The sequence below is a fragment of the Talpa occidentalis genome, unplaced genomic scaffold (genome assembly GCF_014898055.3).
Source record: "Talpa occidentalis isolate TD23 unplaced genomic scaffold, MPIMG_talOcc4v2.1 talOcc4.10, whole genome shotgun sequence".
NCBI classification, from domain to species: Eukaryota; Metazoa; Chordata; class Mammalia; order Eulipotyphla; family Talpidae; genus Talpa; species Talpa occidentalis.
In genome coordinates, this window is record NW_023600993.1 from 69,460,632 (window position 1) to 69,473,800 (window position 13,169).

Below are 13,169 nucleotides of genomic sequence, written 5' to 3' on the forward strand. Positions count from 1 at the left end.
TGGGCCTCACTGGTCTTGCTTTGGGCCAACTCTGTTTGGCTGTGCATTTATCCATGAGGGGTTGGGTAACTTTCGATGTTTCATGGAGAAACTATTTCAACTACACTCTTTCTCTTCTTTCTATTGCACACTGATCGTCTCTTTACTGCACACTAATTGTATTAAAATTCTATTCTATTGACAGAGTGTGTTTTGTCATTATGCATTGGATGGCAGAACCCATGGAGAGCAGGCTGCTATGAACTTTTATACCCATTTGATCAGCTCTGAATGGGGGTTCTGGGGTGCCCTTCAGTCTGCCGATTAATACAATCACAGTCTTTGAAAGCTATACTGTTGGGGTCCTGTCAACTTTGGAGCCCACAGTCAACCTCTGTCCCCAGAAGGTGTAAAAAATGATGGTGATTAATCCAAGGTCAATTATCAAGTCTCAGCGAAATCAGTGATATGGCCTCCCACATCCCAACAGTGGACATGCTCTCAGGTCACTGGGTCACCCAGCTTCCCAAGCCCTGCACAGCCGCCTGTTGTTTTTCTGGTGTTGAGTTTTCCATCTGAGTGCTGGATCAAGAGCATTTTCTCTGAAGTTCAGAGTTTTTAAGGAGGCTCTTGGAAACCAGCCCCAGTTTTCAATGCAAGGTCTTCCTCATTTCATTGTATCCCCAGGTCACAGATAAACAGCTCTTTAGTCCTCCTGAGTTGCTTTGATCATTGGCCCTTTCATCCCAGATCTATAGCCAGCCGGTCTCATCCCTCCTGAGCCTGCATGAGTCCATACTCTGTAAGGGTAATCTGTGGATCAGTCTGACATACATATGCTTAGCTGGAGTCATAAATGCCTTCATTATCCTGGACCACCCAGCTAATATTTTATCTCCGATATGAATGCCTGGCCCCACAATAGCCCTGTTGTTCCACACCCTTAGGCTGTAGTGAAGCCCCGCAGTAATCTCCCTGATCATAAAAGACTCACAGGGTTCAGGTTATCCTTTCTACTTTTGTGAACCCTTGCAAAATCCTTTGGGAAGCCAGTGTAGTTAGCAGCAGTGTCTTATACCACTCATCTCCAGGCTCCTCCTGGCCATTCATCGGGGATTTCCAAGCAGTTGCACACCACACACAGAGTGGAGCCAGAACCAGCCGCACCCACGTGCCAGCGCTGACTCCGGAGCTCAGCCTATGCTGGGGGAGCCTCCTGCCTCTCCTTTCCCTCTCCCCAGCACCCCGTGCTCCCCATTTCTGCTTCTGCCATCACTCTTGAAAGGAGTTTGTGTTCTTCACACACAACAGAAATACAGGAAGGCACCAGAAAGAAAAGTCAAATGAAACTTACATAGGATTCATCTTGTTCCATCCTTCCTCCATATACTCTGGAGGACAGCAAGCGGAAAAGCCCGTCTATATGAACAAAAATACACCATGGCTGTTTATTTTTCCAACAACAAAAATATTGGGAAAAAGCTTTTTTTGGAAACAATTTTGCATGCTGCAAAAAAGATCTTTTGTAGAATTGTCAGGTGACACCTTGATTCTCAACATGATCCGAGAACCTGCAGCCTGGCTCCACCCAGGGCTGTGTTGGAAATGCAGGCCCCTTCCAAGTTTACTGAATCAGAATCTGTGTTTTAACAAGATTCCCCCATGTGATCAGAGCCTGAGAAGATCTTCTCAAAAGAACACTGTTGAATATTCAAAGAGAGGAAGTTAATTGACCACCTTTGTACAGAAAACGGGAAAGGAGTTTTTATTTTTCAGGTCTTGTTGGCAGTTTCTAGCCAACTAGAATTCTGAAAAGAGTTGATTCCCCAGAGGATCTGGAAGGAATTGTTCTGGGAGAAAATACAGAATGCTCCAGGCTGGAATATAAAGTACACATTTGGCATATTCTTGGGGGTGGGAGAAAGGGATTGAATAGGGAGCCCCGGTGATATCAACCTTCCAAGACCCTGTTGAAAACCTCCCTGGGGTCACCAGCTCACACACTTCTGGAGCTATTTTTACCAATCTTAACAAACATCCATCACATGCTACAAAAACATTTCTATTTAAGATATTTCCCTTTTGCAGAGGTATTATTTGTTCCTTCTCTTTTTAGACCAGTTTTTCCATAACATACATCTATCTACCTCCAAATAATCACATTCAACTGGACCACCAGAAAGGAAGAAGAAAAAAGGTTTAATGCATATGGTATTGTCCCACCTAAATTGGCCAAGCTAAATTAATCTCTAGGAAACATCAAGTTTATGTCACTACTCTGGCATTTTCTCTTTTGATCTGTTTCATTGACTCCTTCCCATTCCCTTTAGATCAATGTTTTTCAACTGAGGGAGATTTTGTCCCCCAGAGAACTTTTGAGGATATTTTAATCTTCACAGTTGGAGATAGGGAGGCCAGTGATGCTGCTAAACATCCTACAGTATATATTACAGTCCCTACAACAGACAAGAATTGGGCCCAAAATATCGAAAGCACTGAGGTCGAGAAACGCTGCTATAGATGACTGCTGGTTGGACACATTCCCTGACCCTCTCAGTGTTTATCCCTTAACAACAAGTTTCCTTATCCTGCCCTGCCCAAATCCAATCATCTCTCTCCATCTCCCCTTAGGGAAAACACAATGGACTTTATAGTAATTGTATATGATACTTAGGAAATTCTTATTATATTTCGGGGATTGCTCTAGATGCTTCCATGTACTTTCCAGCAATTCCTCTACTCTTTACAAATACCTTTATCTACTATTACTATAACTGTGTGACTGCGAGGTACTCAGGGACCCCAAACTATCAAGGGATGCATGTTCTAAATCGGTTCAGCCATCAGGGCATATGGATGCAAAGAAAGCAGACTTGGTGTGAAAGATCATTAACTGGTGTGAGTAGAGAGAAGACAGGATTTGAAATAACAGATTCCCAGTAAAACTCCAAAAATTACCCATTCCCTTGTGGACAAATGCCCAAACAAGCTCGGCCCAAAGTGGGACGGCTGAGGCCTAATGCTTGCCACAAGTCTAAGGTACCTGCTGGCAAGGAGCCTCATGAAAAAAACTTTGGCAGGTTACAGAGAGCTGGGATAGAGGAGAGATGCAAAAACTCAAAATCAAAGTACAATTCTAGATAATAGCTGCCATTGTTTCTTCCAAGAACAGCTTCCTTGTTTCTCACCCATGTGTCTCTGTCAGGAGTCTCAATGTGTCTCTCTTCCATATGTCTCCTCCAAATGCCTGTGTGCAACTTGAAATCAGAAAAGCAAGAAAGGGCAGGCCCACCTGCATTCTGTGCTATATAAGTTCACCTGGCTGCTCAATTTCACTCTTAGTTCCCAGTAGCAACCCCACTCAGGATGTCCGGAACTTGTAATCCAAGGCAGCTGCAAGTAAGTGGGGGTGAGGTGTATCTGTAACATATGGACCAATTCCTGAGTGCTGGGCACTAGCCCTACCATGTTACATGCATATCTCATTTAATTCTCATGAAAACCTTTCTACTTTATGGATGAAGAGGTTTAGGTTTCTGAAAGGAAAAATAACTTGCCCGAAGTCAAATAACCAGAGCTGCAGAGCCGGAACTGAAGCCTTATTCCTAATCACTAGATGGCTTTTTGGCTCCTCTATTCAATTAATCTGTCATTAAAATGTTATATGTAACTTGGAAGGAAGTTGTAGTTTCCTTCTTCTCACAGTATCTCAGCTAGTCAGTGATGACCCCAGATTGCTTTGCCACAGGTCCTATGTGGGAAAGCAATTTCCCAAGAAGGTAGGTCCTAAATCCTCTCCCATTTGCTCCTAGGAGAACCAAGTGACACAACTTGGCCAGTATGTTGGGTAGATTCACTAGAATCAAGGGAAAAGGGAGATCTTTATACCTTTAGTGGGTCGGGGGAGGGGGGGAGGGAACCGGAGGGGATAAAGCAGATAGCACTGAAAGGGCTGCCTTGCCCTTTGGGCAAAGGGAATTTAAAGCAAAGATACCAGATAGGTAAAGGGAAGAATTTACCATAGTTATGTTGGCGACCTGTCTTGGTTTACCTTAGGCAGGCAAACCTCCCACAGGCAGCCTTTCACAGCTCTGGAGGCTGAAAGTCCAAGATTGGGGTGCAGCATGTTGAGGTGCAGCTGTCTTACCTGTTGCAGACTTCCTGTTTGGTCCTCACGTAGGGGAAGGGAACAAGGGAGCTCTGTGGGACTTCTTTTATAAAAGCACTAATCTCATTCATGAGGGCTCTTCACTCATGACCTAATAACCTCTCAAAGGCCCCACCTCCTCACTGAGGGTTACATTTCAACTTACAAATGGGGAAGGGGGTAGGAAATTCAGACCTTAAAGACTTCTGTGTCAAGGCAAGGGGATTGACTCAGTACCTTCTGCCAGGGGATCACAAGAAAGGGCTTAGGCAGGTCACAGGGGGTCATTTTACCAACCAGGAGATATTTGCAATATCAGGGAAGATTTGGGTCATAAGTGGGGGGTAGGGGTGGAGCTACTGACGTCTAGCTATAGCAGACAGGGCTGCTGTTAAATACTGTGATGCAAGGAAAGTCCCCCACAATAAGGAATCACCTAGCTCAAAATGTCCATAGTTCCGAGGCTGGGAAACTTCTGTATGTGAAAAAAACATGGGACTTCACAAACAGAAGTCAAGCACGATATTTGGGTCAAATCTTCGACTTGTCATTAACTTTGAGAAAAGCATCCTTCCCTTTTACTTGGCCGCATTTCTCTGTCAACAAACAAAATTTCATAAATTTGCAGATTCTCTTTTTTCCCTTATCCCTGAATTTGGGAATATAAAAGAAGCGATTTCCAATGCAAAACTGGCCTGTTCACAGCCCCTAAGCAGTGACAATGATCAATAAAGTCATGGACTTGTGCAATCTTTATGGAAATGAGGGTTATAAGGAAAAAGTTAACCTGGCAAACTGTGGGGGGAAAAAGGATAATGGGAACTTTCTTGAAAGATTTCTCACGGAATACTTCACTCTAAGGTAGCTAAAATAAAATGTGCAATTTTCAAAAATAAAAGGAAAAGAAACAAACACAGTGAACACAGAAATCATAGGTATTATTTTTGAACCTTGGAATTTTGCAACTTGGCTTTGCAGGCTGGGAAAGTGTGGTCCAGTGCCAGCCTAGCGGGAGCTCTGGAGCACTGTCTGCCCTTTAGGGGAGCCCCACACTAGAAGGAAGGGGTCAAGTCCTGTACCTTCACCTACTTCATTCATTGGCTAGGCGACCCCCAGAACACCATGTTATCAGTCAACCACTATCCCTGGGCAGCACCTCCTTTCCTAAGAGGGGAACTGGGTAATGTCTCAGGCTGGATACCCAGAAGCAGACCCTGAGATAGGGATTTGTGTGAAAGGGATTTAGGAGCAAGTGTTCCCAGAAAAAAACTGGGTTGAGATGGTGAACCAGAGAAGGCAGAGAAGCTGAACCAGATGATATGTCAGGTAAAATCCCACTAGGGCAGTAAAATTCCCAGGCCCTTCTATTCTCTGTGCTGCAGGCTAAGGGTTTCCGGAGTTTAGGGACAACCCTGACATAGTTCCAGGTGCTGGCTGCTGGCTGCAAACACATCACAGGATGTGTGCTTGAAATACGAAGGGCCCAAGGGCAGTACCTAATACTGGCTGAAACAAAAATTTAGGATTCATGAAAAGAAGGATAATTGATAAGAAAACCAAGTATTTTTAAACTTTGTACACTACTCTTTTTAAAGTGAACTCTGACAGCTTTTTAAAAAGAAAAATCAGTTGGGGTGGGGGAGGGTAGTAGGGACAAGATGGTTGAAGTGTTCAAACTTTCTGCTAGAAGCTGAATAATCTGAGAATCTTATGTAAAATATGGTGACCATAGTTGATAATATTGTATTATATTATATTGCTGAAATTTACTAGGACTGTAGAATTTAAGTGTTCCTTACCAAGGGAACAAAGATGTGAGATAATGGACGTGTGCACTAGCTAGAGGGTGGTGATCCTTTCACAACATATATATTTATCATTTATCATGATATGTATATATCATGACATATACTTTAGATGTCTTTCAATTTTATTTGTCAATTATACCACAATAAAGATGGGGGAGACATCCAATAGGGCACTATTATGAGGACTTAACCTTTCTCGCAGGGCTACAAGGATCACCATTGCACCTGTTCCAGCACTGGCTTCTCCTGCATGCTGTGAGGCTTTCAATGACTCTGCCTGAGATGTTTGAGGGATCACGGAGACACTGAATGGTCGGTGTCTTTAGCAGAGTGAAAGTGATGGAGAGCAATTCAAAAGGGAAGTCATTTGCTACTAAATGTACTTCCCATGATTATGTTAACAGGCAGACTGAGGGGTGTCCCCAAATACCCCCCAAACTTGTACTCTTTCTAAAGGGATTCAGCTATGCATTGCATAAAGAAAAAATACACTGTTAGTGTGAAAGATTTTTAATATGCATAGAGAGGGAAGAAGAGAAAGGACATCATTTCCCCATGAACCACCTAAAGTTACCCATCCCCTCGTGGGTAAATGCCCAGTCAAACAGGGTTGACCCAAAGTGGGGCCAACTGAGGCCCAAAAGCCTGACACAGTCTAAGGCACCTTCTGGCAGAGAACCATAGGAAAGGGGAAGAAGGAGCCAGGCAAGTTTGGATGAAAAGAGCAAAATTAAAGTACAAATCAAGCTAATAGCTGTCACCATCAACCTTTAAACATGTCTCTCACCCACATCTCTTCCAAATGTCTCTACATATCTCAATTCCATGTGTCTCCTTCCATTTCCCCCAAGTCCCTGGTACAAGTTCAAAGCTGAGAAGCAAGTACAATTTATTCTTTACATGTCTCTCTGCTCCATGTCTCCTCTAAGTCTTCCATAGGTTCGCCCGACTGCTCGGCAACATTCCTCATTAGGTAGGGTAGGAAACCTGGAACATCCTTTTTATGGAGATTCCTGTTACAGTAATGAAATGGACCTCAATTAACCCTTAAGGTCATGAAAAGGAAAGCCCATCATTGATTTCAATATGCTCCGAAGAATTTAGTTAAGGTAAATCAGAAACTAATCTCAAAACACTTTACCCAAAGTCATTTTGCAGAAACTTCCTCCTAGGTTTGTTTTTCTTCCTTTCAATATTTTTTCCTTGGGTTTCTGGAGAGAAGTTTCCAGAGAAAACTTCAGAACTCTTTCTTCTTGGGTTCATGTAGGTGTGGGAGATGTACTAGAATGTCTCCCCACCACAAGTGAAAGCTCAGATTCAATTTCCCATTTATCATTAAATTTGATCATTATCAATAGTGCAACCATATAGCTTTGATCTGAGTACTGGCTCCCCCCCAAATCCAAGTCATCCACAGACAGTTTATGTTAGGTTAGCCAGAAATTACCAAACCTCCACAGAGTACTATGTAAGCACATGTAGCATAACTCAATTTGCTTTTTCTTTTATTTTCCTAATTATTGTATTATCTCATGTGCTTTTTAGTTGGCTAGAACAGTTTTACATTTACAGAAATACTTAGAGGAAACACAGAGTTCCCATATTGTTCCCTGCACAAAGATTCCCCATCACTGACATCACATTATTATTGTACATTTATTGTAATCAATACACCAATATTAACACATCATTATTAAACAAAGTCCCAGATTTCACTCATAGTTCACTCAGATTTCCTTAGTTTTTAAACAAATGTCCCTTTTCTGTCCCAGGATTCCATCCAGATATCATGTTACATTTGGTTATTATTTCTCCATATGCTCCTCTTGACTGTGACAATTTTTCTGACATTTTAAAAAATTTATTTCTTTTTAACTGAGGTGATTTTTGGGCATCCCATCAGCTCTGTCATCTTTTCACAATAAAGGCAGATGAGTAAGACAGGAAGCGTAAACAGAAAAGTGCTCTCACCCATCTGTATGCATCCTATACAGGTCGAAGTCAAATCAAAGGCTGGAAACACAGATTTGACTCTTTAGTGAAAGAACTGAAAAGTAACATGGAAGGTGAAAAACTGAGGTCATCCAGTCATTCTGTCTCAGGAGAGCCACCTTGGGAACATTTTCTCACTCCCCACACATGCTGTCCCCCTGCCACAGGGCTCAGACACACAGACTCCCTCCTGCCCCGCCCCCACTCATGCTGGGTGAGAGCCATGTCCTCACCCAGCTCTCCCCAGGCCCACTCAGTTTCTATTCTGGGTCACAGACTTCCAATTATGAGGAATGTTTGGCTGTGTTTAATAAGGAAAGTCTATCAGACCCTATGCTAGTTCTGGGGATCCAGAAATGGGAAAGAAACTGTGCCTGACTCCAGAGAGCCTGACTGGTAGGAGGAATAACAGGGCAAATAATTCTAAGGCAGCACAGCAGGGCAATTGAGGAAAAGGCAAATGCTACAGTGACTGGGAGATTTGGGGGTAAAAATTCTTACTCACTCATCCTTGAGTTCTACTTCAAAATGAAATTAAAAAATAAAACTCCAGTTTCTACAATAGGCAAGAAAGCAAAAAAGATGGAGGGAAAACCTACAGATTGAAAGAAACTTAAGAGATACATAAGAGCAACCTAGTCATAGAGTGAATCTTCTTTGGATCTTGATTCAAATGAACTGAAAAAATTGTGCCTTTTATGAGACAATATGAAATTTAAATGGTAATGTTAAGAAATCACACTTAGTTGTTTTTGTTAATTGGTCTAAAATGTAAGCATGTGAAAATAGTATTTATTTTTGGAGTTATATGCTTAAATATTTATGAATGAAGTAATACAATGTTTAAAATTTGCAACAAATGACAAAGGAGCAAGAATATGCAATGGAGCAAAGAAAGTTTGTTCAACAAATGGTGCTGGGAAAACTGGGTCGCTACATGCAAAAGAATGAAACCTGACTACTACCTTACACCATGCACAAAACCAACTAAAAATGGATTAAAGAACTGGACATAAGACCTGAAACCATAAAATATATAGAAGGAAATATTGGTGAAACACTACATGACATACACCTCAACAACATCTTTAAAGACTCATCACCCAAAGCAGTGACAGCAAAGGCAAATATAAACAGCTGGGACTACATCAAATTAAAGAACTTCTGTACAGCAAAAGAGACAGTAACCAAAACAAAGAGACTGGGAGAAAATAAAAATCTACAAAGAGCTGAAGAGACTCAACAAAAACAAAGTAAATAATCCAGTCAAAAAATGGGCAGAAGAGCTAAAAATGAACAAAGAGGAAATGCAAATGGCCAACAGGCAAATGAAAAAATGTTCAGCATCACTTGTAATCAGGGAAATGCAAATCAAAACTGCAATGAGATAACATCTTACACCAGTGAGAATGGCACATATTAAAAAAAAAACTAGCTACAACAAATGTTGACAAGGATGTGGAGAAAAAAGAACTCTCCTGCACTGCTGGTGGGAGTGCAAACTGGTCCAACCGGAGATTCCTCAGCCTGCTAAAGATGGAGCTTCCATATGATCCAGCAATTCCACTCCTAGGTATTTACCCAAAGGACACAGAAACATTAAATCAAAAGGGCACCTGTGCCCCTATGTTTATAGCAGCACTATTTACAATAGCTAAGCAATGGAAACAACACAAATGCCCAAAAATAGATGACTGCATCAAGAAGATGTGGTACATATACACAATGGAATATTACTCAGCAATCAAAAAAGATAAACTCCTGCAATTTGCAGCAACATGGATGGAGCTGGAAGGGATCATGCTCAGCGAAATAAGCCAGAAAGAAAAAGAAAAATACTGGATGGTCTCAGTCATAGCAGGAATTTAGAAAACCTAAATGAGGGACCAGGAAAAAAACTAATTATAATAAAGTAAAAATCTAAATCAACAAGCAACTATAAACCAGAGACACAGTATGGGGGTAAGGGAGGAGAAGAAGGGATAGTGTTAAAATAAGGAGGGTGGGAACTGTATGGGGAATATAACAAAGATGAAAATGCATGTATTGTGCAAAAATGAAAAATGATGTAAAAAATATATAAAATAAAATAAAATAAAATAAATTTCAACAGAATTATATGGGAAGGGGTGTGCATAGATGGCCTGACCACAGACAGGAGCATATTGGAATCATTAATCAACACAGGGTCTTTTTTTAAAGATTTATTTATTTATACAAGAACTGGGAAACAGGCCAGAGGCATGGGAGGGTGAGAGAATTTACCAGAGACAGAGCGGGGAGCAGAACAGGCAGAACGACTGAACACACTGCTGAGGGAAGCAGTGGGCAAGACAGGAGAGGTCTGCTGCACCATGTGGGTATCTCCCTGGCCGGCCAGGAATTGAACCTGCACTGCAGAGGCTGCAGACAGATTCACAGCACTGAGCTCAACCCGCTGTGCCACCAGGGAGGCCCAACACAAGAGTCTTTTTATATGGTTCTGTTGACTTTTGTGTGTTTCAATTTCTTCACAACAGAAAGCCAAATAAATAAACTTGTCTTTCCTAGAAAAATGGATGGCGTAACCCCACCTGATTCTCATGGTTCCAGGAACCCCCACATTCACAGTTCAATCCACACACAATCACCACTGGCTTGGTGTTTGTCATTAATGTTCACTTCTATTATTGTCCTGGTACCCAATTGTTCCAACCAGCAATACAGGTATTCCTAATGGTCCTTAGAGGTATTATGAACCTGGTTTTTAGAGGAATTAATAACCTGGTTTATTTCCCTCCTATTTGGGTCCCTGCACTTAATCACCAGCTCCTGCCAATCTAGATCTTGTCAGGAGTCTGTATGACTGTGCTGCATTCTCTCTTACTGATGGACACTCTTAGACACATTCATGCAAACATGAAAAAAATCAGCATATCCATACTCCCCTCTTCCCCCTAAAGAAAAGCTCCTTACAGGTAAATGCATTCCTTTGCAAATTATTATCTTGACCTTAAATGTCTGGATGCTTTCATTTTCAAAAATACTAGTGGTTTTCTATGTTTTATCAAGAAAGTCTTGGACACTAATGCAATGAAATCATTTTAGTTGTTCAGGTTGTTATCAGGTTCTTAGCCTGGAACAATAAATATTAGTTGGAATTAAAGTTTTAGTAAGAATAAGCAGGCAAATGTGGCACAGCTTCAGGATGCATGGAGTCGGATGCTCACACTGCCTTGTAACAAGTGTTGAGTCTTTTTTTTAATTTTAATTTTATTTTTATATTCCCTATACAATTGCAACCCCCTTATTTTGACCCCAATCCCTCTTTTCCCCGCCCCCACCCCCCATAGAGTGTCTCTGGTTCATAGTTGTTTCTTGATTTTGATTTTTACTTTCTTATAGTTATTCTTTTTCCTGGTCTCTTATTTAAGTTTTCTAGATTCCTGCTATGAGTGAGACCATCTGGTATTTTTCTTTTTCTTTCTGGCTTATTTCTCTGAGCATGATCCCTTCCAGCTCCATCCATGTTGCTGCAAATTGCATGTGTTTATCTTTTTTGAATGCTCAGTAATATTCCATGGTGTATATGTACCACATCTTCTTGATCCAGTCATCTATTTTTGGGCATTTGGGTTGTTTCCATTGCTTAGCTATTGTAAATAGTGCTGCTATAAACATAATGCTGCTTTCCCTTCACTGTCTTTGAGATGATGTTCCGAAACAATGACCTAGAACAGAATCAGACCTCAGATGCAGCGACAGAGGGGACCAGGAACCATCCTTTCCTGCAAGACAGCACCCCGGCCTATCACCAGGTTGCTTTAAAATGCTTCCTCCTAACAAACATGTGAGTTCAGCTTTGAGTGTATGAGAAATTGGAGACTGAGTCTGGTCTCCCTTGGAGCTGATATAAAAGCAGAGAATCATCTCTGGTGGAGGCTGAAGTACATGAAAAGGCCTTTTGGCAGCTTTTAATCCTATATATACTCTCATTACTGTGGCCCAGGCCTTGCAGGCCTTCAAAGTACCTAGACTTAAGATTCTTGGAAACAATGCAAGTGTCTTCAGGAAGCATACAGGGAAAGTGACCAGAGTAACATATTTCTGAAGAAGTAGGCATGGCCTTCTAAAAGAAACACACATTCTCCGATTTTTCTTGAAACACACGGCTTTCTATATCTATGATTTTCCTTCTTTGGGAGACAAGGTGAACATAAAAACTGTTTTATTTCTCTCTTTTCGCTAAGTGAAATAACAAAACAAATGAGTTGATAATGGTCAACTTGTACTCAGCCAATGCCGAGGAAAGACAAAGGGTGGGGTCTGGGTTCAACCAGAGAGAATGTATTTGTACTACATCTTGTCAAAGTGAGACAACACTAGGCACTAGTTAAAGCAGTCAGGATAGATTTTATTCTGATAGGACCATTACAATAAGGGATAGTCCAGCATGAACTGAATTCAACTTTGATTTCTACAGAGGTGACGGGCCTTTCAAAGAGAGAATGAGGGACTTGGAGGGTGGTAGATGGGGGTTCAGTAGAGTCGGAAAGTGAGAAACTATAAAAAGCAGGGAAGGAAGTTGGTTTGTATGAAACCCATTTGGGTTTGTTGACACTTCTGGAAGATGTTCTCCTGTGCTCCCACAAAGGCTTGAAGATGGGTGCCTTATCCTCAAGCCCCTCAAGAGTTTGGCTGAAACAAGGTAAATTCTTTCAGCAGCTTCATATTCTTAGGCAGGCACATTAATGGGGACTAGGACCATTTCAGGTTTGTTACCTTGTGCTGATAGAAACTGTGAGTATTTGTTCAAATCTTTGTAGCCCAAACTTGAGGCCTAGTTGAGAAGAAGGCTCAGCGGAACCTGACTTGGTCAAGGAGAGGATGTATGCCAATCTCAAGGATGACTCTGTTCACTGCTCCAGTCAAACAGATTATTAGTATTTGGGATCCAACTTTGTCAGCTCTTCCCATTGTTGAAGAAAAGCCAGAAACGTAGATTTTTTACATAAAATCCCCCAATTTTTATATTTTGGCAACTTTTTAAAATTTTTGGTGATACATGTTTTTGTAATATGGTACAGGAAAAGCGTACAAAACCTGTTTGATGGTGAACTCCAGCTCTCAAAGCACGATTTTGCAGTCTCTACATGAATAAGGGGAAAAATTTAACCCTTAACCTTCATACTTTCCTCATAAGCATGTTCCTTTTGGCAATAGATCTTGCCCAAATCTATTTTGCATTCCACTTGTTTTAAGAG